This window comes from Bos taurus, chromosome 1, assembly GCF_002263795.3.
Source record: "Bos taurus isolate L1 Dominette 01449 registration number 42190680 breed Hereford chromosome 1, ARS-UCD2.0, whole genome shotgun sequence".
Classification (NCBI taxonomy): Eukaryota; Metazoa; Chordata; class Mammalia; order Artiodactyla; family Bovidae; genus Bos; species Bos taurus.
This window is the reverse complement of record NC_037328.1, coordinates 83,487,893-83,514,783: the sequence shown is the minus strand read 5'-3', so window position 1 is coordinate 83,514,783 and position 26,891 is coordinate 83,487,893. Positions and strand designations below refer to the sequence as shown.

Here is a 26,891-nt window from a genome sequence, read left to right as displayed (position 1 = left end):
TTCCAAGGAGTAAGCGACTTTTAATTTCATGGCTGCAGTCACCAGCTGCAGTAATTTTGGAGCCAAAAAAAATAAAGTCTGCCACTGTTTCCACTGTTTCCTCATCTATTTGCCATGAAGTGATGGGACCGGATGCCATGATCTTAGTTTTCTGAATGTTGAGCTTTAAGCCAACTTTTCCACTCTCCTCTTTCACTTTCATCAAGAGTGGATATCCCAAATCAGGGATCGAACTGGTCTCCAGTTAGATTTGCAGACAGATTCTTTGCCATTTGAGCCACCAGGGAAGCCCTAAGCACCACTCTAGGGGAAACAAACAGAAAGCTGTCAGCCTCCAGCCTGGTTTTGCATACAATCTTAAGAATTAACCCCGCAAGAGGGAACAAGAATAGGTGGAGTAGAAATATCCATAGAAAAGGTCTGAAAAAGTGTCAGAATCCTTAACAGGGCTAACAGAAGATTCTTCTATTTCTCTCTCAAGCCAGTCAGCAAGAATGGAAGGAGGTGACTGTTTCTTCAAATGCAAAGAGAAAAATGCAAGACTTAAATGTACATGAAAAATCAAGGAAACATGACACTACCAAAGGATTATAATAACTTTCCAGTAACTGACCCCCAGGAGTTGGAGAACTATGATTTGCCCAATAAAGAATTCAAAATATCTGTTTTAAGGAAACTCAGTGAACTACAAGGAAACACAGAAACCCAATTCAACATCAGAAAAACAACAGATGCACAAAATGAGAAGTTTAACAGAGACAGAAATCAAAAAATAAAAAAGTAAAAATTCTAGCAATGAATACAATGAATGAAACGAAAAACACATTAGAGATCATCAACAGCAGACTGTTGGTCAAGCAGAAAAAATCTGTGCGTAGAAGATGGGTCATTTGAAATTATCCAGAGGAGAACAAGTGTAAACGAATGAAAAAGCTTAGGTGATCTATGCTGCTGCTGCTGCTGCTAAGTCACTTCAGTCGTGTCCGACTCTATGCGACCCCAGAGACGGCAGCCCACCAGGCTCCCCTCTCCCTGGGATTCTCCAGGCAAGAACACTGGAGTGGGTTGCCATTTCCTTCTCCAATGCACGAAAGTGAAAAGTGAAAGTGAAGTCGCTCAGTCGTGTCCGACTCCTAGCAACCCCATGGACCGCAGCCTACCAGGCTCCTCCATCCATGGGATTTTCCAGGCAAGAGTACTGGAGTGGGGTGCCATTGCCTTCTTCGTGGTGATTTATAGAACACCATTAAGATAATATTCTAGGCATTATTAGAGTCACAGAGAAGAGAAGGAGAAAGGAGAGGAAAGCCTATTTAAATAATGACTGAGAGCTTACTAAATCTGGGGAGAGATTTAGCCATCCAAATTCATAAAAATCAGAGATCCCCAAAATAGTTCAACGAGAAAAGGTATTATCCAAGATAAATTGTAAGAAAACATTTTATTCAAAGATTAAAAAAAAAAAAGAAGAATTTTAAAAGCAGTAAGAGAAAAAAAATCCTCGCATACAAGAGAACTCCCATAAGATAACCAGTGGATTTCTCAGTAGAAACCTTGAAGGCAAGGACAGAGTGAGATGGCATATTCAAAGCACTGCAAGAAAAAATACTGCCAACCAATACTTTACTGTCAAAGATGTCTTTCAGAATCACCTGGCGGTCCAGTGGTTTTTTACTGTCTAATGCAGGGGGTGTGGGTTCCATGGCTGGTCAGGAGCTGCGATATGCCTCACAGCCAAGAAAACAAAAACAGAAAACAGAAACAATATCGTAACAAGTTCAATAAAAACTTTAAAAATGGTCCACATCAAAAAAAGCTTTTTAAAAATGTAGAAGAGAAAAAGACTTTTCCAGAAAGCAAGAACTGTCTTACAAGAAATGTTGAAAGGAATTCTTCAAGTTGAAAGGATGCTATTACTAACATGAAAATATACAACACGCTGGTAAATGTAAGTATACTACCAAATTCAGAACAGTCTAATATTAGAACATGGTGGTGTGTTATTAACTTAGCTATAATACAAAGTTAGAGGAAAAAGTATTTTAAAATAATAGCTATAATAATTTGTTAATCAGTTCAGTTCCGTCGCTCAGTCATGTCCAACTCTTTGAGACACATGGACTGCAGCACGCCAGGCTTCCCTGTCCATCACCAACTCCCAGAGCCTGCTCAAACTTGTGTCCATTGAGTCAGTGATACCATTCAACCATCTCATCCTCTGTCGTCCCCTTCTCCTCCCGCCTTCAATCTTTCCCAGCATCAGGGTCTTTTCCAGTGAGTCGGTTCTTCGCATCAGGTGGCCAAAGTGTTGGAATTTGAGCTTCAGCATCAGTCCTTCCAATGAATATTCAGCACTGATTGCCTTTAGGATGGACTGGTTGGCTCTCTTTGCAGTCCAAGGGACTCTCAAGAGTCTTCTCCAACACCACAGTTCAAGAGCATCAATTCTTCCAGCACTCAGCTTTCTTTATACTCCAACTCTCGTACCCATATATGACTACTGGAAAAACCACAGCTTTGATTAGACAGACCTTTGTTGGCAAAGCAATATCTCTGCTTTTTAATATGCTGTCTAGGTTGCCTTTTTGCATTGCTTTGTTAATAGATTTAACTATTTGTTAATAGTTATATTAAAAATATAAAATGTGGAGGGAGAGCAAAAGGATAGAATTTTTATATATGATCAAAGTTATGTTGTTATCAGCTTAAAATGGACTATATATATCCATAATATATACCTCCATATACCTGGAGTAACCCGGGGTACAAAACGAAGCAAGTCAAAAGCTATTATTTTGCCAAGAGAACACACTGGTCATAGCAAACACCCTCTTCCAACAACACAAGAGAAGACTCTACACATGGACATCACCAGATGGTCATTACTGAAATCAGGTTGATTATATTCTTTGCAGCCAGAGATGGAGAAGCTCTATACAGTCCACAAAAACAAGACCAGGAGCTGACTGTGGCTCTGATCATGAGCTCCTTATTGCCAAATTCAGACTTAAATTGAAGAAAGTAGGGAAATCCACTAGACCATTCATGTATGACCTAAGTCAAATCCCTTATGATTATACAGTGGAAGTGAGAAATAGATTTAAGGGACTAGATCTGATAGACAGAATGCCTGATGAACTATGGACAGAGGTTCATGACATTGTACAGGAGGCAGCGATCAAGACCATCCCCAAGAAAAAGAAATGCAAAAAGGCAAAATGGTTGTCTGAGGAGGCCTACAAAAGCTGAGAAAAGAAGAGAAGGATACACCCATTTGAATGCAAAGTTCCAAAGAATAGCAAGGAGTGATAAGAAAGCCTTCTTCAGTGATCAATAAAAAGAAATAGAGGAAAACAATAGAATGGGAAAGACTAAAGATCTCTTCAAGAAAATTAGAGATACCAAGGGAACATTTCATGCAAAGATGGGCACAATAAAGGACAGAAATGGTATGGACCTAACAGAAGCAAAGATGTTAAGAAGAGGTGACAAAAATAAACAGAAGAAATATACAAAAAAGATCTTCATGACACAGACAACCACAACAGGGTGATCACTCACCTAGAGCCAGACATTCTGGAGTGTGAAGTCAAAGGGGTCTTAGGAAGCATCATTATGATTAAAGCTAGTGGAGGTGATGGAATTCCAGTTGAGCTATTTTAAATCCTAAAAGATGATGCTGTGAAAGTGCTGCACTCAGTATGCCAGCAAATTTGGAAAACTCAGCAGTGGCCCCAGGACTGGAAAAGGTCAGTTTTCATTCCAATCCCAAAGAAAGGCAATGCCAAGGAATGTTCAAACTACCACACAACTGCACTTATCTCACACGCTGGCAAAGTAATGCTCAAAATTCTCCAAGCCAGGCCTCAACAGTATGTGAACTGTGAGCTTCCAGATGTTCAAGCTGGATTTAGAAAAGGCAAAGGAACCAGAGATCAAATTGCCAACATCTGCTGGATCATCAAAAAAGCAAGAGAGTTCCAGAAAAACATGTGCTTTATTGAATATGCCAAAGCCTCTGTGTGGATCACAACAAACTGTGGAAAATACTTAAAGAGATGGGAATACCAGACCACCTGACCTGCCTCCTGAGAAATCTGTATGCAGGTCAAGAAGCAACAGTTGGAACAACAGACTGGTTCCAAATTGGGAAAGAAGTACATCAAGGTTGTATATTGTCATCCTGCTTATTTAACTTATATGCAGAGCACATCATGCGAAATGCCAGGCTGGATGAAGAACAAGCTGGAATCAAGATTGCTGGGAGAAATATCAGTAACCTCAGATATGCAGATGACACCACCCTCATGGCAGAAAGCAAAAAACTAAAGAGCCTGTTGATGAAAGTGAAAGAGGAGAGTGAAAAAGTTGGTTTAAAGCTCAACATTCAGAAAACAAAGATCATGGCATCCAGTCCCACCACTTCATGGCAAATGGATGGGAAAACAATGGAAACAGTGACAGACTCTATTTTGGGGGCTGCAAAGTCACTGCAGATGGTGACTGCAGCCATGAATGTAAAAGATGCTTGCTCTGAAAGAAAAGCTATGACCAACCTAGACAGCATATTAAAAAGCAGAGATATTGCTTTGCCAACAAAGGTCTGTCTAATCAAAGCTGTGGTTTTTCCAGTAGTCATATATGGGTACGAGAGTTGGAGTATAAAGAAAACTGAGTGCTGGAAGAATTGATGCTCTTGAACTGTGGTGTTGAAGAAGACTCTTGAGAGTCCCTTGGACTGCAAAGAGAGCCAACCAGTCCATCCTAAAGGCAATCAGTGCTGAATATTCATTGGAAGGACTGATGCTGAAGCTCAAATTCCAACACTTTGGCCACCTGATGCGAAGAACCAACTCACTGGAAAAGACCCTGATGCTGGGAAAGATTGAAGGCGGGAGGAGAAGGGACGACAGAGGATGAGATGGTTGAATGGTATCACCGACTCAATGGACACGAGTTTGAGCAGGCTCTGGGAGTTGGTGATGGACAGGGAAGCCTGGCGTGCTGCAGTCCATGTGTCTCAAAGAGTCAGACATGACTGAGCGACTGAACTGAACTGATGTACCATTTTTCTGTAACCCTTATGATAACCACAGATCAAAAACCTACAGTAGACACACAAAATATAAAGAGAAGAGAATCAAAGCACACCATTACAAAAAATCATCAATTCACAAAGGAAGATAGCATGAGAGGAAAAAAGAACAATGGAACAAAATAGCCAGAAAGCAAGCAACATTTCATAAGGCTATAACTGCCATAGATAGTGATTCTTCTGATGAATCTAGGCATAGTAAATTGAAAACCATCTGGTAAGGATTCTCACCATTCTATGTGTCATTAAGAACATCCATGATTCATGGGAAGAGGTCAAACAGAGGTTAACAGGAGCTGGGAAGAAGTTGATTCCAGTCCTCATGAATGACCTCAGGGGATTCAAGATTTCAGTGAAAGAAATAACTGCAGTGGTGGAAGTAGCAAGAGAACTAGAATTAGAATTGGAGACTGATTTTTCTGATGTGGACCATTTTTCAAGTCTTGATTGAATTTGTTACAATATTGCTTCTGTTTTATGTTTTTGTTTTTTTGGCTATGAGGCATGTCATAGTTCTTGACCAGGGATTGGAATTGGAGCCTGAAAATACAAGTAACTGAATTGGTGCAATCTCATAAAAAAAACTTTTCATGTTATGCAATATGATAGATTTTTTTCTGTGCCTCATTTTGAATTTGAATTGCTATGGCTTCAGCTTCACTGGTTTTTTTTCCTTCTGCAGTATCTTATCTGCAGACAGCAAGGAATCAAACCAGTCAATCCTAAAGGAAATTAACCCCGAATATTCATTAGAAGGACTGATATTGAAGTTCCAATACTTTGACCACCTGATGCCAAGAGCTGACTCATTGGAAAAGACTCTGATGCCGGGAACAATTGAGGGCAGGAGAAGGGGGTGACAGAGGATGAGATGGTTGGATGGCATCATCGATTCAATGGACATGAGTTTGAGCAAACTCTAAGAGATAGTGAAGGACAGAGAGGCCTGGAATGCTGCCATCCATGGGGTCACAAAGAGTCAAATACAACTGAGCGACTGAACAACAACAACAAATCTCATTTACTATATTTTCATCCTTAGAAGTTCTATTTGGATCCATTTTGCATCTTCTATTTCTGTCTCAGGTGCTCCTTCGCCCTCTTGAACATATGGAGTATATTTATAAAAGCTGCTTTAACATTTTTGTTTTCTCATTCTATCATCTCTGTCATTTCTGAGTCTGTTTATATTGGTTGACTTTTCTCCTGCTTATGGATCTTATTTTCCCACTTCTTTACATGCCTGATAATTTATTCTATTGGATGTCCGATAATGTAAATCTCACACTTGAGGGCTGGGTTTTGTTAAATTTCCTCAGTTAGTGTTAGATTTTGTTCTGGTGTACAGTTAAGTTACCTAGAATCAGTTTGTTCTTTTCAAAGCATTCCTTGAGGCCAGAGCAGCCTTTAATTTAGTCTAGGCCTAATTTAGCCTCACCACTAAGGAAATACTCCTCTGACATCTCTAGCTGATGCCTTAGAAATTATGAGCTCGTTCTGCTCTGCCTGCTGGAGCAGACTATTCCCAGCTCTGTGTGAACTCCAGGAATGGTTCAGTTTCCTACTTTGTGGAGATCCTTTCTGTAGCATCAGTAGCTTCCCCTCACACATGTGCAGATCACTGAGCCAAGGACTTATCCAGAACTCTTTCTTTGTGCCTTTCCCTCCCCTCCTGTACTCTGCCCCATGACTTCTAGCTACATTAATGTCTCAACTCCAGTTTACATCTTTTAGCTCAAAGAGTTTCTTCGTCCTACACTAAGTCCACTCAGGCAGTACGCTGAGTCAATTGTAAAACTCACCTCACTTTTTTTTCCTTCTCTCAGGGGCTACAGATCTGTTCTAGTTGCCATCCAAATTCCAAAAATAATTTTTCTTAATGGATATTTTGTCCAGTGTTCTAGCTGTTTAAGGGTTGAGGGTAAATCCAGTCTCTATTATTCAAACATGTCTGGGAGCAAAATCAGCTTACAGAAATGACAGGAATCACCCCTTTTGTTTAAACTACCACTAATAATAGGGAAAATATTATCAGTCAGGATAAAAAAAAGAAAAAAAATCAAGGTAATATTATTATGTATTTAGCAAATACAAACACACTACCTGTACTGTGTCAAGACTATTCCTGGTCATTTGAGTTTTGATGCAGTTCTTTGAGAGCTGTAATCAAGAAAGTACAATGTTCCAGTCCTCAACAAACAGGAGAGCCTGGGGAGCCCATGTCCAGAAACCAGTAAGAGGATGGCCCACACTTCTCTGCCTATTTCAATCAACACTTAGTCACGAAGTTACAATCATGCTACCCTCTTGTACTTCATTTTATTACCACTAAAGATCCTATGTATCACATTTTTCTTATTTTTAAATGTATACTGTCCGCCCATGTTCACAATAGAAAAAAATCAGAAATATAGAGAAACTAAAATGGGAGGAACATTGACCCAAAGTTTAGATACAGGTTACAGGAGATGACAACTAAAATACAATAAGATATTTCAAAAACTAAAATTCCTTAGTGAAATTTAATATGAGAAAACTACCAAGAATATGAATGATCATTTAAATGGATGTAATCATAATTATGAAATCTGTTTTCTATGGAGCTAAAATCAGGAAAAAATGACAAAATTAAACCGAGTTGAGCACCCAGAAATATATTCAAGATACCAGACCTGAAGCACCTACTATACACAAAATAAGTAACACCTATGAAACATTTAATATTGGCAAATGAATTAACATTAAGTATTTAACACCTACTGTTCACTATTTTAAGCTGCTGATGTATTAAAGAACCAAATACATTGAAATTTTTTTGTATAAGATGTAAATTTTTATATATAAAATTATATATTTCGGTACAATGAAATGGAAAAAGAGCCAACCACAAATGATGCAGACTGGGAAAAGGTATACAAGGCAAAAGGGGTTGAAAACACTTACAAAATGTCTGAAATTTTGAGCCTTACATAAAAGAGAAGGTCTCAGCACCCATCACAAATGTAAATATTTTTAAAGTATCACTATTTCCAGGATTTTGGAAATAAATACACCCAGATGTTAAATTTGCATTTCAAATTGGCCCAGTTTTTCTCGGTACCAACTAGTATACAACTGTTTACACATTTGACCTAATCATTTCACTTCTAGGAATATAGCGCCAAAGAAATTTGCATTCAGGGCCAAAGCTTTTTTGCTAGCGCTGTTTTGAATAGTTTAGACAACAAACCTTAGAAAATTTAAACATTAAAAAAAGCTACAGCTACAGAAAATATATAACCAAACTAATATATTTTAGTTTGATGGGATACTATACAAAACAATATTAATCATTTTAACCATCTATTGAGCACTTGCTATGTGTCAGGTGCTGTTCTGGGCATTTTATCCTATTACGTATTTGCATTTAACTGCTTAATAGTCTGTATCTTAGGTACATATTTACAGATGGGGAAATTAAGGCTCAGAGAAGGGCTCTGCAATTAACAATAGCAGACAGACAAATCAGGTCTGTCTGACTCCAATTTCTGCGCAGGGGCCCAGAATGCCTTTGATACATGGAAGGCATGAATTTAAAATGTAACTGATGGTGGAGGGACTGTACATTTTTAAATGATCTGAGAATCATCTGGAAAACCTTCACATACATATTGATAATGAAAGAGGAGAGAGAGAACCTACCTGCATTTACCTAGGACTGTCCACAGGAGAGAGACAGGACTTAGTGAATTCTAATCTCTAGAAAAGTGTACTTTAATAGTGGAGGAGAAATTCTCCACACTCTGTCATAGTCCAGCTGACGCTCACACACACACAGGACTGAACTCAAAAGGTACGAACAGGAAATGGCTTTGTCTCCTAATACTGTCCTTTAACATGCCTCACCGGATCTCTTTTTTTAGTCCCTGGACAGGATCTCAGGAAGATCTTAAAGTTTTTTAGGCTCTTGTGGCTATAGGAATAACCTCAGCTGGAGACCTTAAAAAAAAAATCCAGTCCATGGTAAGGAGAAAAAAAAAAAAAAACTCACATCGAATTCTGCACTGCTCTCCACCCCTCAGGCTTGACCTGTGGCTAGGGGATCAACACTAGGTTAGAAGGCATGTGTGGTCTGCAATTTCACTCTCTTGTTTCACCTCATCTTCTGGCTCTTCCAGGATCGGGTTAGGGGGAAGGGAATGGTCTTTTAACTCAGGCTGGTGCAGTTTGTGGTTTCTCTTGGCTAACTTGGCTGAGGGTCACATACTAGGTCTTCAGAGGGGGAGCATTTGTGGGTTTGTCAGAGGCCACATGGTATCTTTGCTGTGCATGGTTCCCTGATGTGGGTGATGTCTTGTACCCTCTGGCTAATTTAATACAATCCACCCTTGCATCTCTTGACCTCCAGAGATAACCACCATTTCCTCATACTCCTGGATTCCTGGCAGATAGCCCTCTGGGACAGGACCCCATCCAGGCAACTGAAAGCCCACTACCCACTGCAGCATCCATTTGGCCAGGGAAATCACCATTCATGCTCCACTAAACTATTGCCCTCTCTTGAACAATACCATCATAGCCTTCTCCAGCCCACTTTCTACTTTCAGAATTCTCCAGATCAAAAGCAAACACCAGTGCCTAACCTCATTCCCACCTTCCACCTCAAATTTCAGAGTCTGTATGTCAGGCTTCCCTCAAACTCTCTTAATCCTATGCTCTGGTTCTACAGAAGCACAGGGGCTGTAATTCCTTGTCAGTCCATTACTTAACCACATCACTCCCTCCAAGGCAGATTCTGAAATGAGCCCCCTTTAAAATCCTAGTCCCCTGTGAGGCTGGAGGTGGGTGGCAGAGGCTGCTAGTCTCAGGACCAGCTCTGTCCTCTTTTTTTTTCAATTGGAGGATAATTGTTTTACAATGTTGTGTTGGTTTCTGCCGTCCAACACCATGAATCAGCCACATGTATACATATATCCCCTCCTTCTTGTACCTCCCTCTCACCTCTGTCCATCCCACCCCTCTAGGTTGTTACAGAGCACAGGGTTGAGCTCCTGGTATTATACAGCAACTTCTCACTAGCTAGCTATTTTACATATGGTAATGTATACGTTTCAATGCTACTCTCTCAATTCGTCCCACCATCTCCTTCCCTCGTTGTGTCCACAAGTCTGGTATCTTTTTTTTTCCTGTAATATTTTAGGAGATCCTAAAAGTATGTCTGACAACGTTCTTTAGAAGGGAGAGAGGTATTTATTACTGGCTTTGAGCATTTGGCCAAAATTCTGAGACATCAGAAAAATTTCATTTCATACCCTTTTATATTAAGAACCATTCAGTTATATTTCTTGACATGGTTATTGGTTACTTCAGCGTGTTCACATTAAGAAAAATTCACTGAACTGTGTGCTTATACTTTGTGTATTTGGGTTGTTGTTGTTGTTTTGTTTTTGTTTTGTAGGTTATACCTTCACAAGGAGCTTCCCTGATGGCTCAGCAGGTAAAGTATCTGCCTGCAATGCAGGAGATGCAGGAGGCACGGGTTTGATCCCTGGGTGAGGAAGATCCCTTGGAGGAGGGCATGGGAACACATCCCAATATTCTTGCCACGAAAATTCCATGGACAGAGGAGGTTAGTGGGCTACTGTCCATGGCATTGCAAATAGTTGGACATGAATGAAGCGACTGAGCACACACATACTTGCATAAAAATTTACTTACAGGAAATGATCCTGAACCCATGGTGCACTGAATTTTGTGCCAGACCTTTTACATATCTTATCTCATTTAATCAGGTTGACTGTCATTTATTAAGCACCTACTATATTTTCCTGTGGTCATGTATGGATGTGAGAGTTGGACTGTGAAGAAGGCTGAGCGCTGAAGAATTGATGCTTTTGAACTGTGGTGTTGGAGAAGACTCTTGACTCCAAGACTCTTGGACTGCAAGGAGATCCAACCAGTCCATTCTGAAGGAGATCAGCCCTGGGATTTCTTTGGAAGGAACGATGCTAAAACTGAAACTCCAGTACTTTGGCCACCTCATGTGAAGAGTTGACTCATTGGAAAAGACTCTGATGCTGGGAGGGATTGGGGGCAGGAGGAGAAGGGGACGACAGAGGATGAGATGGCTGGATGGCATCGCTGACTCGATGGACGTGAGTCTGAGTGAACTCCGGGAGTTGGTGATGGACAGGGAGGCCTGGCGTGCTGAGATTCATGGGGTCACAAAGAGTTGGACATGACTGAGCGACCGATCTGATCTGATCTGATATGTCTGTACTGTTATATTCTTTCTTTTTTTATATATATTCTTTCTTTTAATGTTTATTGAGATGTATAATATATATACAGAATATGTTCAGTTTAACAAATAGTTACAAAGTGAACACACATGTAAGTACCACCCAGATTAAAAAAATACATTGCCAGCATCCTAGAAGCCCTTTTCCTGATAACAATCCCCTGCAATATCCTTCATATGAATTATTTGATTTAATCTTCACAAAAAAATCCTGGGAAATTATCAGTGGTTGAGGTTGCAAGCTGGAAAATTCCCAGTGCTCACCTAGATCTGGGACACATTTGAGTCTGATCAGGCAGAATTTGGAAACCTCACTAAGCACCTTGGTCATTTAGCAAAGACCCCAGAAGGGATTTAGGTCTTTCTCTGTCTGACCTATTTTACGTAATAGAATGCCTTCCAGGTTCATCCATGGATCAAGCATCTTAATCAGAAATTGAAGCTTAAGTCCCTGTTTATTTTCTATAATAGTAGGTTCTGCTCTGCTCTCAAAACCCAGAGGGTGGACCAAGCTCCTGAGGTCCAGTTCCTGGATGTATAGCTCCTACATTTTTCTGCTTATTTCCTTAGCTCTGAATTCCTAGACGTGCCTGGCCACTGGCCATTAGAACTTACTTCTTTACTTGCTCCATCCTCATGAATCCCTAGGCTCTGGTTCCAACTACCCAGGATGTGGCTCACTCATTCAGTCTACAAACATTTATTGAGCACCTACTGTGTATCAGGCACTAAGCAAGGTGTTGAAGATACAGCCATGAACAGGACAGACATGGTCACTTTCCCAAATAAGTTGTAGTCTCATGGGGGATACAGACAAGTCATAAGACACTATGATCAGTCCTATGCACAAGCAAGTCCAGGGGCCTTTGAAAGTGTAAAGGGTGGATGCTTAATTTAGACTTCAGGTTTAGGAAAGACTTTTCAGAGGTAATAAAATCAAAACTGAGACCTGAAGGATGAGAGGAGTCAGTCAGAAGGACAAAAAGAGTAGTAAAAGTTGTAGGCCTGAAGTTCTCAAAAGCGTTTCCAGACCAGCAGCAGCAGGATCAACTGAGAACTTGTTAGAAATGCAAGTTTCCAGACCTACAAAATCAGAAATCCTAAGTATTGGGCCCATAAGTATTTGTGATTCTAAGACACCATATAATTTAAGAATCACTGGACTTCCCTGGTGGTCCAGTGGCTAAGATTCCACACTCCCAATACAGGGGGCCCAGGTTCAATCCCTGGTTGGGGAACTAGATCCCACATGACACAGCTAAAGATCTTGCATGCCAAAACTAAAGAGCCTGCATGCTGCAACAAAAAAGATCCTGCGTGCCGCAATGAAGATCGAAGATCCAGCATATCGTAATAAGAAACAAAACATCAAAAGGCCTGGAGAGATTGTGGCTTCCTTCCCCTACAAAAGAATCATACCCCAGTTATGAGAATGATGATTGCAGTGCCTTATCTGAGATGGCAACTCCAGGCCCAGTTCAGTCAAGTGACAGAAAAACAGAATAGAGAAGGACTACCATTCATTAAGGGCTTCCGAGGTGGCGCTAGTGGTAAAGAACCTACCTGCCAATGCAGGAGACATAAGAGATGAGGGTTTGATCCCTGGGTTGGAAAGATCCCCTGGAGAAGGGCATAGTAACCCATTCTAGTATTCTTGCCTGGAGAATCCCATGGACAGAAGAGCCTGGTGGGCTTCAGTCTGTAGGGTTACAAACAGTTGGACACGACTGAGTGACTAACACTTTCACTTTGTTTCAAGGGCCTTAGGCTTTCAGATGCTGACCTAATCATATCTATAAACAAACCATAACCATGAGAATAGTCATGATATATTACTAAGAAATATAAAAAAGGCGGAATAAAATTATACATACAGAGTGATTCTAATAATTTTTAAATGCTGAATAAAAAGACTAGAAGGGAACACACCAAAATGTTAAAATAGCTTTCTTCCCATCTAATACTCATAAAACAGGTCAAATTTAAGAGAATGATTTATGTGACAACATGTTTTTTATTGCAGGGGTCCCCAATCTCTGGGGTCTAATGCCTCATGATCTGGGGTGGAGCTGATGTAATAACAATAATAGAAATAAAGTGCACAATAAGTGTAATGAGCTTGAATCACCCCAAAACCAGCCCCCTGACCTGGTCCGTGGAAAAACTGTCTTCTGTGAAACTGGTCCCTGGTGCCAAAAAGGTTGGGGACCACTGCTTTTTAGTACTTTAACAGAAAACTAGAAGCAACTTAAATACTCAGCATAATGAAAAGGGATAAATAAATTATATTTTGATCATGTGATAGAATGTAAAGCAATCATTCAAAGTGACAGTTTAAAAAAGTTTTTTTGTCAAATCCTTGGCTCTGGCCTGCACACAATCTGCCCCCAGAGGCAGGGCCCACATATACTTCCAAAATTACGGTGGAAGGCAGGGTCACAGAGAACAAAAATCACCCATCTTTTCTGGGGCTTCCTGGAATTTCACTTCCAGATAAGGTCTTAGCTTTCCTCTCTAACAGAATTCATACCACTGTTTTAGATATAAACATGGACCCAGAGAACCCCAGACTAACTGGGGTTTAAACAGATTTAAACAAAAGGCAGTCTGTTTAGATCTCATCTCGTGCCAACTTATCCCCCAGCACCCTATCCGTCATAGATGATGAGTTTCCTCTAAGGAGAAATGTGACCAATTAACCTCTGAATCCTGGAGCAGAACATCTTCATTTTTCATTCTAAATTGTGACATTATCAATGGCTACCCCTTGTTCTGCACCAGGGCAGGCCAGCCATTGGACTCTCTATACCCAGAGTCAGCCAGCTGTCCCCCAACAAAATCTGATGCATCATCTGCTTTGTAGGTAATTGTATTGGAACACGTGCACACACAGTATAGTTGTAACCATGAGAACAGTTGTAAGGACTTCCCTAGCAGTGCAGTGGTTAAGAATCTGTGCTTCTACTGCAGCGGCCTGGGTTCCATCCTGGTCAGGGAGCTAAGATACTGCAAGCCATACGGTAGGCCTTAAAAAAAGAGAGAGAGAGAGAATAGTCATGATATTTGTTAAGGGAAAATGTGAGGAAAAAAATATGTATATACAATGTGATTCCAGTTTTAAAGTGCATAATGGAAAGAATCAAATGAAACTTATCAAAATGTTAAATAGCTTCTCCCTCATCTCATGTAACAATCCAGCATAGTAATTATGTCTATTTCACAGTTGCAGAAGACAGGTGACTGTCTTTGAAAAGCGGAATTGTGAGTGGCTTATTCCATATTTTTACACTACTTTCTATATTTTATATAATTCCACCCCTCATTCCTTTCCCCAGAGGTGGGAGGCTGGGTCCTGCAGGAAAAATCCGAAGTTGATCCCTGATGCACAAATGAATGCCCTCTGCCAAAGGCCCAGCCTGCCATCTGTCATGAGCCTCTGGGGAAGGGAGGGTACAGGCAGGCACTGCACTTCCCTGAAAGGTCTGGTTCCCTGAAGGCCTAGAAGGACCATCCTGTGGGTGCAACTGTCTGTAAAAATTAATTTTCAAATTAAATTTCAATTAAAAAACCTGAGCCATCCCTGATTAACTCAACTTAATCCAGTTTCTTTTTTAAAGAGAAAAAACTTAACCCAAGGAGAGCTATGCCCGAAATTTGGAAATTTCCTGGTGCTGTCTCTAGTCCTCCAGCCTCAATTTCTGCCTTATCCACTCCCCTGGCTCAGAATCTGTGTGTAAACCAGAGAACCCAGCCTCCCTCTGATGGTTTACTAATCTAATGCCTCTTTATGACCATAGCTCACCCGGATCCTGTTTGAGCCTGTTGTGACCCAGCCCTTGGCTTCTGCCAAGCCCCTGCCTCCTAGCTCTGCCCTTCTGGCTGCCCACCCAGCCAGCACCCTCACACCAGCTCTTGGTCCTGCCCTCAGCACACAAGACAGACACAGCATTTTGTTAGTGAAGGTAACAGTGTGGAGGAGTCAGATTTTACTTCTGGTGGTGACATCAGCAGGACTTTGGGTAGCTCCTGGCTACAGTTAATGGCACAGAGACTCCCTCAGACAATTTTAGTGCTCAGCAGTTTTGTTCTTTCTAGCTCTTTGTCTGTACTTGCCACTGCCACACTTTTCCCACCAAGCTTTGCTGTTACCATTAAGTGTCTCAAATAGAAGTTCTCTGATTCTGAATGGGGTCAGACCCATCAACCAGACCTGAAGTACCCCAGCTCCCAATAGTTCTTCAAAAAAGGTTGGAAACTTGTGAAATATAAAAAAAAAAAAAAACGAAAGGTCTCAGCACTGCCCGGCTCCCTGCTCTGCTTTATATTCACCTCTCTCTCAGCTGCAAGTTCACCTTACACTCCAGGGCAAATTTCATTCCTGAGCAATATGAGGTGCCTGGACCAATAATTCAATAATAACCAATAATAACCTCTACATCCTTATCTTGTGGCCAGTTCTACTCTGAACCCGCTAATAGAATGGGAATGATTTGTAACCAAATCCTTGCCTTGGAACCTCAGACAACCTTGATCCTCACTTCTTGGGTTCCCAAGTCTACACCAGCCTGGCATCCCAGGGATATCAAGGCAGTTACCTTATAGAAGAGTCATGTCTCAGGTATCTTGACAGGTACTACTGACTACTACTGTCGGTTATATCTTGCAGCCCGACTGTTCCCTTACGTGGTCACAATGTTTCACCCATCATCTTAGTCATTGTCAACTTCAGTATCTGTTTTAAGATGTGCATGCGTGCTCAGTCACTTCAGTCGTGTCCAACTCTTTGCGACCCCATGGACTGTAGCCTGCTAGGCTCCTCTGTCCACGGGACTCTTCTGACAACTGAAGTAGGTTGCCATGCCCTCCTCCATGGGATCTTCCCTACCCAGAGATCGAACCCATATCTCCTGCGTCTCCAGCATCTCCTGCACTGCAGGGAGATTTCTTTACCCCTGAACCACCAGGGAAGTTTTATGATGTAAGTTTTATCATTATTCAAGTATAATGAGGCCAGCACAGGAGGAGGTGATTGCCATTGAAAAGATTGTTGTTCACAGTTCCCAAAGGGGTACATTGTGCCAAACAGGGCCATGTGGGGGAGCAGAAGGGTTGATGAGGAGTGGAGGAATTGAGGGGAAAATGTGGGCAAGAGCCTTCATTATGGTTTTCACAGGAAGGAATAAAGGTAAGCAGGTTTAAGGTTGGCTAGTTTGAATGATTTCAGTCAACTCTGGGGCACTGGGGCTGTCCTTAGTTGTCAGGTACATAGCCCTGGGGGGATTAGGACAAGGGAACAGTGGCCCAAAGCTGAGTCCTGTGAACACCTAATAAAGCAGATGGTTGGGATATAATCTTGAGTTGGCTGGTTTGCGCTTCCAGGAAATTTTTTGCTATTGGTAGGGATTTGCTAACCCTGGGAAGGACAGATGGAGAAGGAAATGGCAACGCACACTGGTATTCTTGCCTGGAGAATCCCTGTGGACAGAGGAGCCTGGTAGGCTACAGTTCATGGTGCGGTCACAGTCGGATACGACTGAAGCGACTGAGCACACCTACTCGCACAAAGGACAGAAGCTCCCAGTGTCAGCAAAGCTCCCAAAAGCATCAAAATAAAGAGACTTAACCCATCCCGATGCTTAATACACATCCTCACTAGGTATTAATTAACTGTCACAGTTAGTTCAATTGAAACTGAGTAATATTTGAATGAAAGATTTAATCTTGTTGCCAATTTCTCTTTAACAAAAAGTGAAAGGGAGGAATATAAAAATAAAATGAAAAATAAAAAATAAGGGAACACTGATGCTTTTGAACTGTGGTGTTGTTGGAGAAGACTTTTGAGAGTCCCTTGGACTGCAAAGAGATCTAACCCGTTCATCCTAAAGGAGATCAGACTTGGGTGTTCATTGGAAGGACTGATGCTGAAGCTGAAACTCCAGTACTTTGGCCACTTCATGCGAAGAGTTGACTCATTGGAAAAGACTCTGATGCTGGGAGGGATTAGGGGCAGGAGGAGAAGGAGACAACAGAGGATGAGACAGCTGGATGGCATCACCGACTCGATGGACATGAGTTTGAATGAACTCAGGGAGTTGGTGATGGACAGAGAGGACTGGCATGCTGCAATTCATGGGGTCGCAAAGAGTTGGACACGACTGAGCGACTGAACTGAAGAAATTTTTTAAAAAAACAATAAATTTGTCCTGGGATTCATGTCTGCAGAGTTGATGAGCCTAAATCGCCGTCAGTTTGGGAAGTGATATCTAAGCATGTAGAACTCTAACTCATCTCAGTAATAAGATGATATAATATATATATAATAATATATGCTGATATAAGCCAGTTCCACACTGCAGGTCAGTGTCATTGGGACTGCCAAGAGGTCAACCTAGATCAGAGAGAAGGAAATAGAAAGTCACCTATTAAATGGTGATACACAAGAGTATATTTTTCATGTATATTATTAAATATTCAAAAATATGTATAAATAGCTATAGAAAGTAAGAAAGTGCTAGTCACTCATGCCCAGCTCTTTGTGACCCCAAGGGCTATAGCCCACCAAGCTCCTCTGTCCATGGAATTCTCTAGACAAGAATACTGGAGTAGGTTGCATTTCCTTCTCCAATAAATAGCTATAGATACACTATAAATACAGATACAAAGAAATAAAAGATTGGAAATATATTGCTAGCACGTAGCTCTCTTTGGGTTGAAAGATTATAAATGATATCCAATTTCTTCCTTATCCCTCTCAAGTTTTTTACAGTTGGCACATAATACTTTAAAATTTAGAGGAAAGGAACTTTACAAACTATGTATTTCTTCTTTCTAAAGCAAGAGATTAATAATGAGAAGGTAAGAGGGAGAGTGAGAGCCAGTACTGTCATAATTCCCTAGGGCATGTGATTATGTACTCCAGAAGTTCCTGAGTTGAGAAGTAAAAATAGGAAGAGCTGGGGTTAAATTTGGGGAAGCAATGAGTCTCATAAGAAGGGCTGTGAGCAGGGCAAACTAAGGTGAGGCACAGGAGTGGGGTGACTTAGAGGGAGGGTGGTGGGGCTGCAGGGACAGGTGGCACTGATCCAGGAATTCAGCCGGGAAAGGCTTTGGGGAGGGTGTGGGAGAGTTGTTTTAAAGGTTCAGGCGAGGACCCGAGTTCAGTTTGATCCCAAAGGAAGCAGCTGCGTCCTCCCCAAATCCCATTACCCTATCAAGCAGGCTTTTCACTCTCAAGAGTTGGAACGTGATTTCTGGTCATTCGTGACCTCTTATATCCACCCAGCTCTTTCCTAAAGAGTTCTATATGCCCCCAGGAATGTCCTGATTTGGGTGCTTGTTAAAACAAAAGAACTTTTCCACTGAAGTCCTTTCAATCAAAAAAATTCACAAATTTTTTCCTGTACTTCTAAAACTAGACAGGCCTCTAGAAATACTTTAGCCAAACAACTTCATGGGTGCAAAGCACAGTGCTCCTTTTACAGATGAGGAAACTGAGACCCCAGGAGATTAGGTGAGGTGTGCAGTGTGACTAAGTTATGGCAGGGCTCCCTAGGACTCCTCTTTTTTCTGTGTATTTTTTCCATTACCCCATGTTGCTTCTTGTTAAACAGATCTTTGCGAAGATTTGTCAGTGCATCATCATGTCCTGTCATAATAGTAATTATTATTATATTTTACAAAATAATATCTACCATTATGTCCTGATTGAATAATACTTAACTGTTTGTTGGGGTCTATGTGCCCTTACCAGAAGCAGCCATTTAATTCTTATAGGAAGACAGTATTATTATATTTCATACAAAGAAGCTGAATATCAGAGCAGTTAAATAAACCATTCACTATCACTGTGTCAGTGGTAACAAAGTTAGGATCTGAACCCAGTCCATCTGAATCCAAAGTTACCTTCTTGACTCTCCATAAAGAAACACTGTTGGGTATATACATGAATTGGAATATTATCCAGCCTTAAAAAGGAAGGAAATCTTCTATGTGCAACAACATGATGCATGTAAAGGACATCACACTAAGTGAAAATAAACACAGAATGATAAATACCTAATGACATCACTTGTGTGTAGAGTCTAAAAAATGCTGAAACTAGAAGCAGAGAGGGCTTCCCTGGTGGATTAGCCGTAAAGAATCCACCTGCCAATGCAGGAGACTCAGGAGATGTGGGTTCAATCCCTAGGTTGAGAAGATCCTTTGGAGAAGGAAATGGCAACCCACTCCAGTATTCTTGCCTGGGAAATCCCATGGACAGAGGAGCCTGGAGGGCTACAAAGAGTTGGACATGACTGAGCATGCAGCCACATGTGGTGAGAACACTTAACATCTACACTTTTAGCAAACTTCAGGTATACAGTAAAATATTATTAACTATATTCATGTTGTCACATGTTAGATCTCTAGTACTTATTCACCTTGCATAACCGAAACTTTACCTCCTTTGATCCACATCTTTCCATTCTGCCACCTTCCAACCCCAGCTCCTATCAGAACCATTCTGTTCTCTGCTTCTATTGTTGTTGTTTAGTTGTGTCTGACTTGCAACCTCATGGACTGTAGCCCTCCAGACTCCTCTGTCCATGGGATTCTCCAGGCAAGAATACTGGAGTAGGTTGCCATTTCCTTCTCCAGGGGAAATCTTCCCAGTCCAGAGATCTAACCCACATCTCCTGCTGTCTCCTGCCTTGGCAGGTGGATTCTTTACTACTGAGCCACCTGGGAATTAATAGTCATTTATATACCTTTCCCTTCCCACCTGGGAAGCCCCTTCTCGCCACTTAAGAAAAGGAAAAGAAGCCGGGAAAGGGGTGGCAGGCACCATGTCCAGCTGCAAAGGTGGTAAGAAGCCCCTGAAGCAGCCCAAGCAGGCCAAGAAGATGGACAAGGAAGATAAGGTGTTCAATCAAAAACAGAGGAGCAGAAGAAACTTGGAGAGTTAAAAGCAAAGGCTGCAGGGAAGGGCCCCCAGATCACAGGTGGTATTTAGAACCCTGGCAAAAATTAAGTTGTTCCTTGTGCCTGAGGCGATGATGAGTTTTAATTCTATTCCTGTTTAAACATTTGGATTCCCTGCCATAACCGTTGCCACCTATAGCTAGAATGAAGTGTTGTCTTAGAATCTATTATATGTTTAAGAATAAACGTCTGTGATAAAAAAGGAAAAGAAGAAACCAGTAACTGTCTGATGTTAATTATGTTTAATATGTTAATTATGTTAAATATGTTAATTAGCTTGATTGGGGTAACCATTTCACAATATATATGTACATCAAATCATGAAACTGTACTGTCAAGTAAACCCCAGTAACATTTTTAAAATAAATATAAAAATACCTTGTACTGTACACACACAAAAAATATCTTTGACTGTACAAACAAAAAAATATTCTGTTGGGGCCAATCTCTCAAGGAGCTGATTCTCCATTAAATTCAGCATTCCTTAAATTTCTCTCATTAGTCAAATTGTCTTTTCTTCAAATAAAATGACAACATTTAAGCGTCTTGAACTAAATTCCTAAACCGGATTCATTCTAATCACCTCCATAGAGTTACTAGGATAAGAATTTTTACCTTGGCTTTGTTTTTATTTCACTTGAGTGTACAAAGTACTATTATGATGTATTACTCTAATATAATAATTATTTGCACACTCAAGGAAATAAAAAAGGAACCCAAGGTGAAATTTTATGAGAAGCCTAATGGAGAAATCATAGATATTCCCTTGTGTTTGTTATATTTTCCAATAATATGGCAATCTTCAAACATTTCACATTATAAAACATCACCTCTGGTATTTAAATTGATAAATAAAAAGCAAGGTGCCCTCCAATTCCTGACTAGTGCTGGGGACAAAGATCATTCAGAGTTCATCCTGAAAAGCATCTAAATTTAGAGATTTGCTACCGGAGCAAAACTTTCATGTACCAGTAATAGAAGCAGGCAGCCTTTCCAAAATATGTTAAGTATGTGTTTGCGATGCTGTCATAAACAGGGTCAGAGAATCTGTCCCTGTGTGCTGGTGACCTGGGAGCCCTCACAGTTTTCTAGGCCAGTTACAGAGAGATCTGGGGCTGGAAGCAAAGGAGATTGCACAATAGTTAGCAGGGTGCTTAATTTAATCTCATCAGTTAGGGAAAGGCTTTTTAAAACTTTTTTTTTTTTTTTTAATTTGAAACATGTATATTTGTGCACAGTTGTTTATTTGTCTTTTAACGTCAAAAGCTTATTGAGGGGCTTCCCTGGTGGCTCAGTGGTACAGAATCTACCTGCCAATGCAGGAGACACTGTTCAACTCTTGATGCAGAAAGATCCCACATGCTGCAGACCAACGAAGTTCGTGTGCTACAACTACTGAGCCTGTGCTCTAGAGCCTGGGAGCCATGACTTCTGAGACCAGGTGCCATAACTACGGAAGTCCGCATGCCCTAGACTCCATGCTCTGCAACAAGAAGCCACCTCAATGAAAAGCCGGTGCACCGCAACTAGAGAATAGCCCCTGCTCACTGCAACTAGAGAAAAGCCCATGCAGCAACAAAGAACCAGCATAGCAAAAAATAATTAAAAAAAAAAAAAAGCTTACTGACAGAAACAAAAAGGTCTCCCTCCACCCCTACTCCTAGTCCCTTGGTCTACAACTCAAAGGTAACTATGGTTTAATCTCAGTGGTCTTTGAGTTTGGATATTGTATGACCAGAAGCAAACCGCTTTTCTACATCTTAAGGGCAATCTCTTTCTTTTTTAAATATTACAAATGCCCAGACAAAAGAAGTTAGAGGACAGGATCCTGGTGAGTGTTCAGAAAGTCTGGTTTTGGGTTCTGGGTTTTCTAAATCACTTCATTTCTTCATGTTTATTTATCAAATCTAGATTATAGAGGTTATAAGTTCTTCCACTCTTCCTTGCTCTCCTTCTTTCGCCTACCTAAAGCAAAGGATAAGGCATTCCTGAGGACATAGCTAGAATTGGTGGGGGAAGGGACAATAATAATACAGTAATAATTTTGGTTGCTGTTCAGCACTTATTATATTCCAGGAACTGTATTTTTTTTCTCATTTTGTCCTCATAACAATTCAATGAGGTAGGTATTTGTATCCTCATTTTTTTACAGATGAGAAAACTGAGGAAGAAGAAGTAATTTACTCAAGGATATATACAGGTAAGAAACAAAGCTAAATTTTGAACCTAGACTCTTCAAGTCTAAAGCCCCAGTGGAAATACCTGAGATGTCAAGTCTTTATAGGGAGACAGAGAATATGACTGTCAAAGTGCTAAGCTAGGTAAAGAACTGAAAAATGATATAGCATAAATTAGGGTGCTCCTGGACTAGCAGTGTGTGGGAACTGCTCTGGAACCTGCATTCAGGTTTTGGGGAGGTTGCATTGTTCACAACAGATGCTTCTGATAGCCTAAAATGAGCACAGTGATAGGCACGCTTACTAAACTGAGAATTCTTGGGTTGGAGACAGGTGTGCCAGCCTCAGCCAACACAGTTTCTTAAGAAACTGGATGGAAAAAAAAAAGAAAGAAAGAAACTGGATGGAATCTCTCTAGAACAGGAGACGTCTGCTGCAGATATTCGTGGTTAGGTCCAGCCCTGTTTATACCTGCTGAAAGATTTCTGGAAGGCTGCCCATCAAGCAAGAGGGAACCAAAGATGGACAAGACACACTGTCAGAAACTGCAGGCATTTGGAAGGACAGTGCCAGAGCCAGCAGAGGAAGATCAAGTTGGAGTTAGTACATGCCTCTTAAATGTCACGGGGTGGCAAGAAACTGGAGATGGAGGCAAAGTCTGCTGGGACCAGCAGCAGGAATTCCATATGGACTCACAGCCACCTATGACTGAGACAAGATGCTAAGCAGCACTAGAAGTGGCATTATGATCATTGTTTAAAACAGGCAGACACCAGAAGCAGAAGACACTTTCTGTATGTGTTGATACTGTTAGGGGAAGTACACTGATTGAAACCGCCCACCCTGGCCAGGCACCATAGTAACCATTTGTATGAGTTGTTTTATGGCAGGAGATCCTGATAAGGAGTACGGAACTAATAAGCCACCACCAACCAGAAGAGTTCGGGAAAGGTCGAAAGGAGACACCGGTTGTCCGTCCACTTCCCAGAATCCCTCTCACTAGCATCCATCTTGGCTGAGCGATGCGTGCGCCACCAGGAAAGACTCTGAATTAGAATGATTGGCCAAAGACCACCCGGAAACTAATCCCATCACCATAAAACCCAAGACTGCGAGCCACGCAGCCGAGCTGTTCTCCTGGGTTCACTTACCCTACTGCTCGGCACCCGGGTGCCCTTTCCCAATAAAGTCTCTTGCTTTGTCAGCACACGTGTCTCCTCGGACAATTCATTTCCGAGTGTTAGACAAGAGCCCAGTTTTGGGCCCTGGAAGGGGTCCTCCTTCCTGCAACAATACCTGAGATGGTTTTGCAGCAAGTCATGTGACAAGGTGCTATGAGGTGTCCTTTGGCAAATCAGGCCTACCTAGAGCAGTCAGGGCAGGAGTCACTTCCAAAATATCACGTTTCTTCACAGACCAGAGGGCCCACCCGAATTCTCATAACTGAGGAAGTAATCAAGGAAGAAGAGAGGGGGTGAAATCAGATGTCCTTGAAAAAAAAAGTGAAGTCGCTCAGTCGTGTCGGATTCTTTGCGACCCCATGGACTGTAACCTACCAGGCGCCTCTGTCCATGGGATTCTCCAGGCAAGAGTACTGGAGTGGGTTGCCATTTGAATCGGAAACAAACAGGGACTGGCATCCTGTGCCAGGAGATGCAAGTATGCCCCAGTCTCCTGAAGTCGGAGTCCGGGGCTCACGGTGATAATCAGTCATCCTTACCTGCGTGTGCTGTGGCAAGCTTGGTCACAAACAGGATCCAAGGCCACCTAGGTAACAGTTTCTGGCACCCCATTGACTTCAACCTGTGAAAGATGATTTCCAGAAGAAAGCAAGGATTGTCACCCTCCCACTCCATTCCCAGAAGAAACACTTTTGTTTCAGAAGGAAAACTCAGGAGAGAGGGTAGGGAGCTGACTTTCCAGGTGACAGAAAACTCACCTCTTTTCCCAGATCTCAAAATGGAAAATTTTCCAACTATGTCTACCTGGTTAAATCCTAATGCTATTATGTTTGACCCTAAGGTTTAACTGGCCTAGTGGGGTCTATGGCTGTCTCGGCTGGAGTGGGACAACCCTTCTTGGTAACTATAGAGCTGGAGAGAGTCAGATCTCTGCGTCCAAAAGAGCTGCAGAGATGAGTCACCTCTCTTACCAGAGAAGGGAGAGGGGTGGGCCTCAAGACTGGAGAGGCGTAGGTGCCATGAGCAAATAGTGTACTGTGTTCACTCATGTCTGCACTTAGCACTCTGAGGAGGTATTGTGTAACAGACTAGCTGAGGTGTTAAATGCGTCTGTGGAGGAAAACAGGGTAGGGTGGGGCATGCTGAGATACTTTGTTATTTATGGTAGTCTCAGTCTTCTGAAGAATGGAACTCTGTTGTTTGAAAGGTGATGAGTGTGAATAATGCAAATTACTGAAAAAGAGATGGAGGCAGAGGGCTAGAGGGGATTGTCTAGGAGGAAGAGATCACGTAGAGATCGTGGAGAGGGAGAAACCCCAAGATTGTGGCTGGAGAAAGGCCCAGAGAGAGGGTGTGTGGTGGGAAAAGAGAAGTAGCTGGTACTGAGGAGGAGCGCAGGTGAGGCCACAGAGATGTGCAAGGGGAATTGTTATGGAGCTGTGTGGTGTGAGATGCCATGTATTCTCTCTTTGTGAAACCCTCTTTGTGAAAACCTCTCTTTCTAATATCTTTGCTCTTCAGTGCTTTGCAGCTGGGGCTTTTATTGCAGGGCTGGCACAAATGTGCTAAGCACAGAGCTGGTTGAAGAATCCAGTTGCATTCAAGGGCTTGGTATAAATACAGTGCTAGTGTCACATTATAAAGGATGTGGGAGGTGTGCACAATTTCATAACAGGTGAGGGAGAGAGGAGAGGATCAGAACAGTTGGCATCAGAGTGAAACCTTAAAGGACGACCAATATTTCTCCTAGAATTAGAGATGGAGAGACTTCAAGTGCAAGGGACCTAGAGCAGAGGCAGGGTGGTGTAGAGGCAGAGTGGTCTGGAAGCGTGTGGTATGTTTAGGGAGTGATGGCTTACTACCTCCCAACCATCATCTCCATGGGGAAGAGGAGCAGGCTGGAGTGCAATAAAGCATGGCTGGAGGAACTCTGGATGCTTGGCCACCTTCAAATCATAAAGGCTGTCATGAACGCCCTGGAGAGTAAAACATGGGCTTCCATGTGGGATGTGCAAGAAGACAAAATAGAGAGCACTATGCTGTATCCCTGGAAGGAGAGGAAACAGTTCTGAAAACTGTCTGATTCCCCTCACTCTTGAGTAGCTGCCTCCTTCAAATGACTAAGCTGACCTGGATTGTAAACACTGCATAAAATATATCGTGTTATGGGACTTCCCTGGTGGTCCAGTGATTAGGGCTCCACGATTCTACTGAAGGGGGTATGGATGCAATCCCTGGTTGGGGATCTTAAGATTGCATGTGCCATAAATTTTTAAAAATTTTTTTAAATAAAAATTAATAACTCATGTAACAATCAGTTTCAGCAGATTGCGCTGGACTTGACAGCTCAGCTTCTATTCCAGTCCCACCTGAGGACAAGGCCACCAGTGGTGGTGCTCACTGATGTGTAGGGTAGGCATAGATCCCAGGGCCCTCTACCAACCTCGAAAGCACCTCTATTCTGGGGGTTGCCTGAGGAGCTCCCCACCCACCAATAGGCCTGTCTCTTGAGGCTGCTGTCCTGTGAGTTCCCTCGCTCCCTTCCACTCTCAGTGACTGATCAACTCGCAGCCATTTGCCCCAAGAGAATCTGAGGACCTCGCCGTGCAAATCAGTTCAAGTGGATCCCAAGTGGTCTCGAGGCACTTTTTTTTTCCCTCTCAAGTCCCCTTAACCTAAGAAGTAGAGATCCACCTGCCAGTTAACAGATACATACTGAACATCTGTTGCTGCTGCTACTGCTAAGTCGCTTCAGTCGTTTCCGACTCTGTGCGACCCCATAGACGGCAGCCCACCAGGCTCCCCCGTCTCCAGGCAAGAGTACTGGAGTGGGGTGCCATTGCCTTCTCCAACTGAACATCTACTAGGTATCAGTTCAGTTCAGTTACTCAGTTGTGTCCGACTGTTTGCGACCCCATGAATTGCAGCACGCCAGGCCTCCCTGTCCATCACCAGCTCCCTGAGTTCACTCAACCTCATGTCCATCGAGTCAGTGATGCCATCCAGCCATCTCATCCTCTGTCGTCCCCTTCTCCTCCTGCCCCCAATCCCTCCCAGCATCAGTCTTTTCCAATGAGTCAACTCTTCGCATGAGGTGGCCAAAGTATTGGAGTTTCAGCTTTAGCATCAGTCCTTCCAAAGAACACCCAGGGCTGATCTCCTTCAGAATGGACTGGTTGGATCTCCTTGCAGTCCAA

General features: G+C 42.1%; 1 long non-coding RNA gene across 1 annotated transcript; it reads right to left on the bottom strand.

Moving 5' to 3' along the window:
* Positions 1–13,403: 13,403 nt before the first annotated feature.
* LOC104970931 (uncharacterized) lies at positions 13,404–25,521 on the bottom strand. Its single transcript, XR_804339.4, has 3 exons — positions 24,453–25,521; positions 24,234–24,316; positions 13,404–14,401 (listed from the first exon to the last, which is right to left on the bottom strand). It is a non-coding gene; the product is annotated as an uncharacterized lncRNA (long non-coding RNA).
* Positions 25,522–26,891: the final 1,370 nt, after the last annotated feature.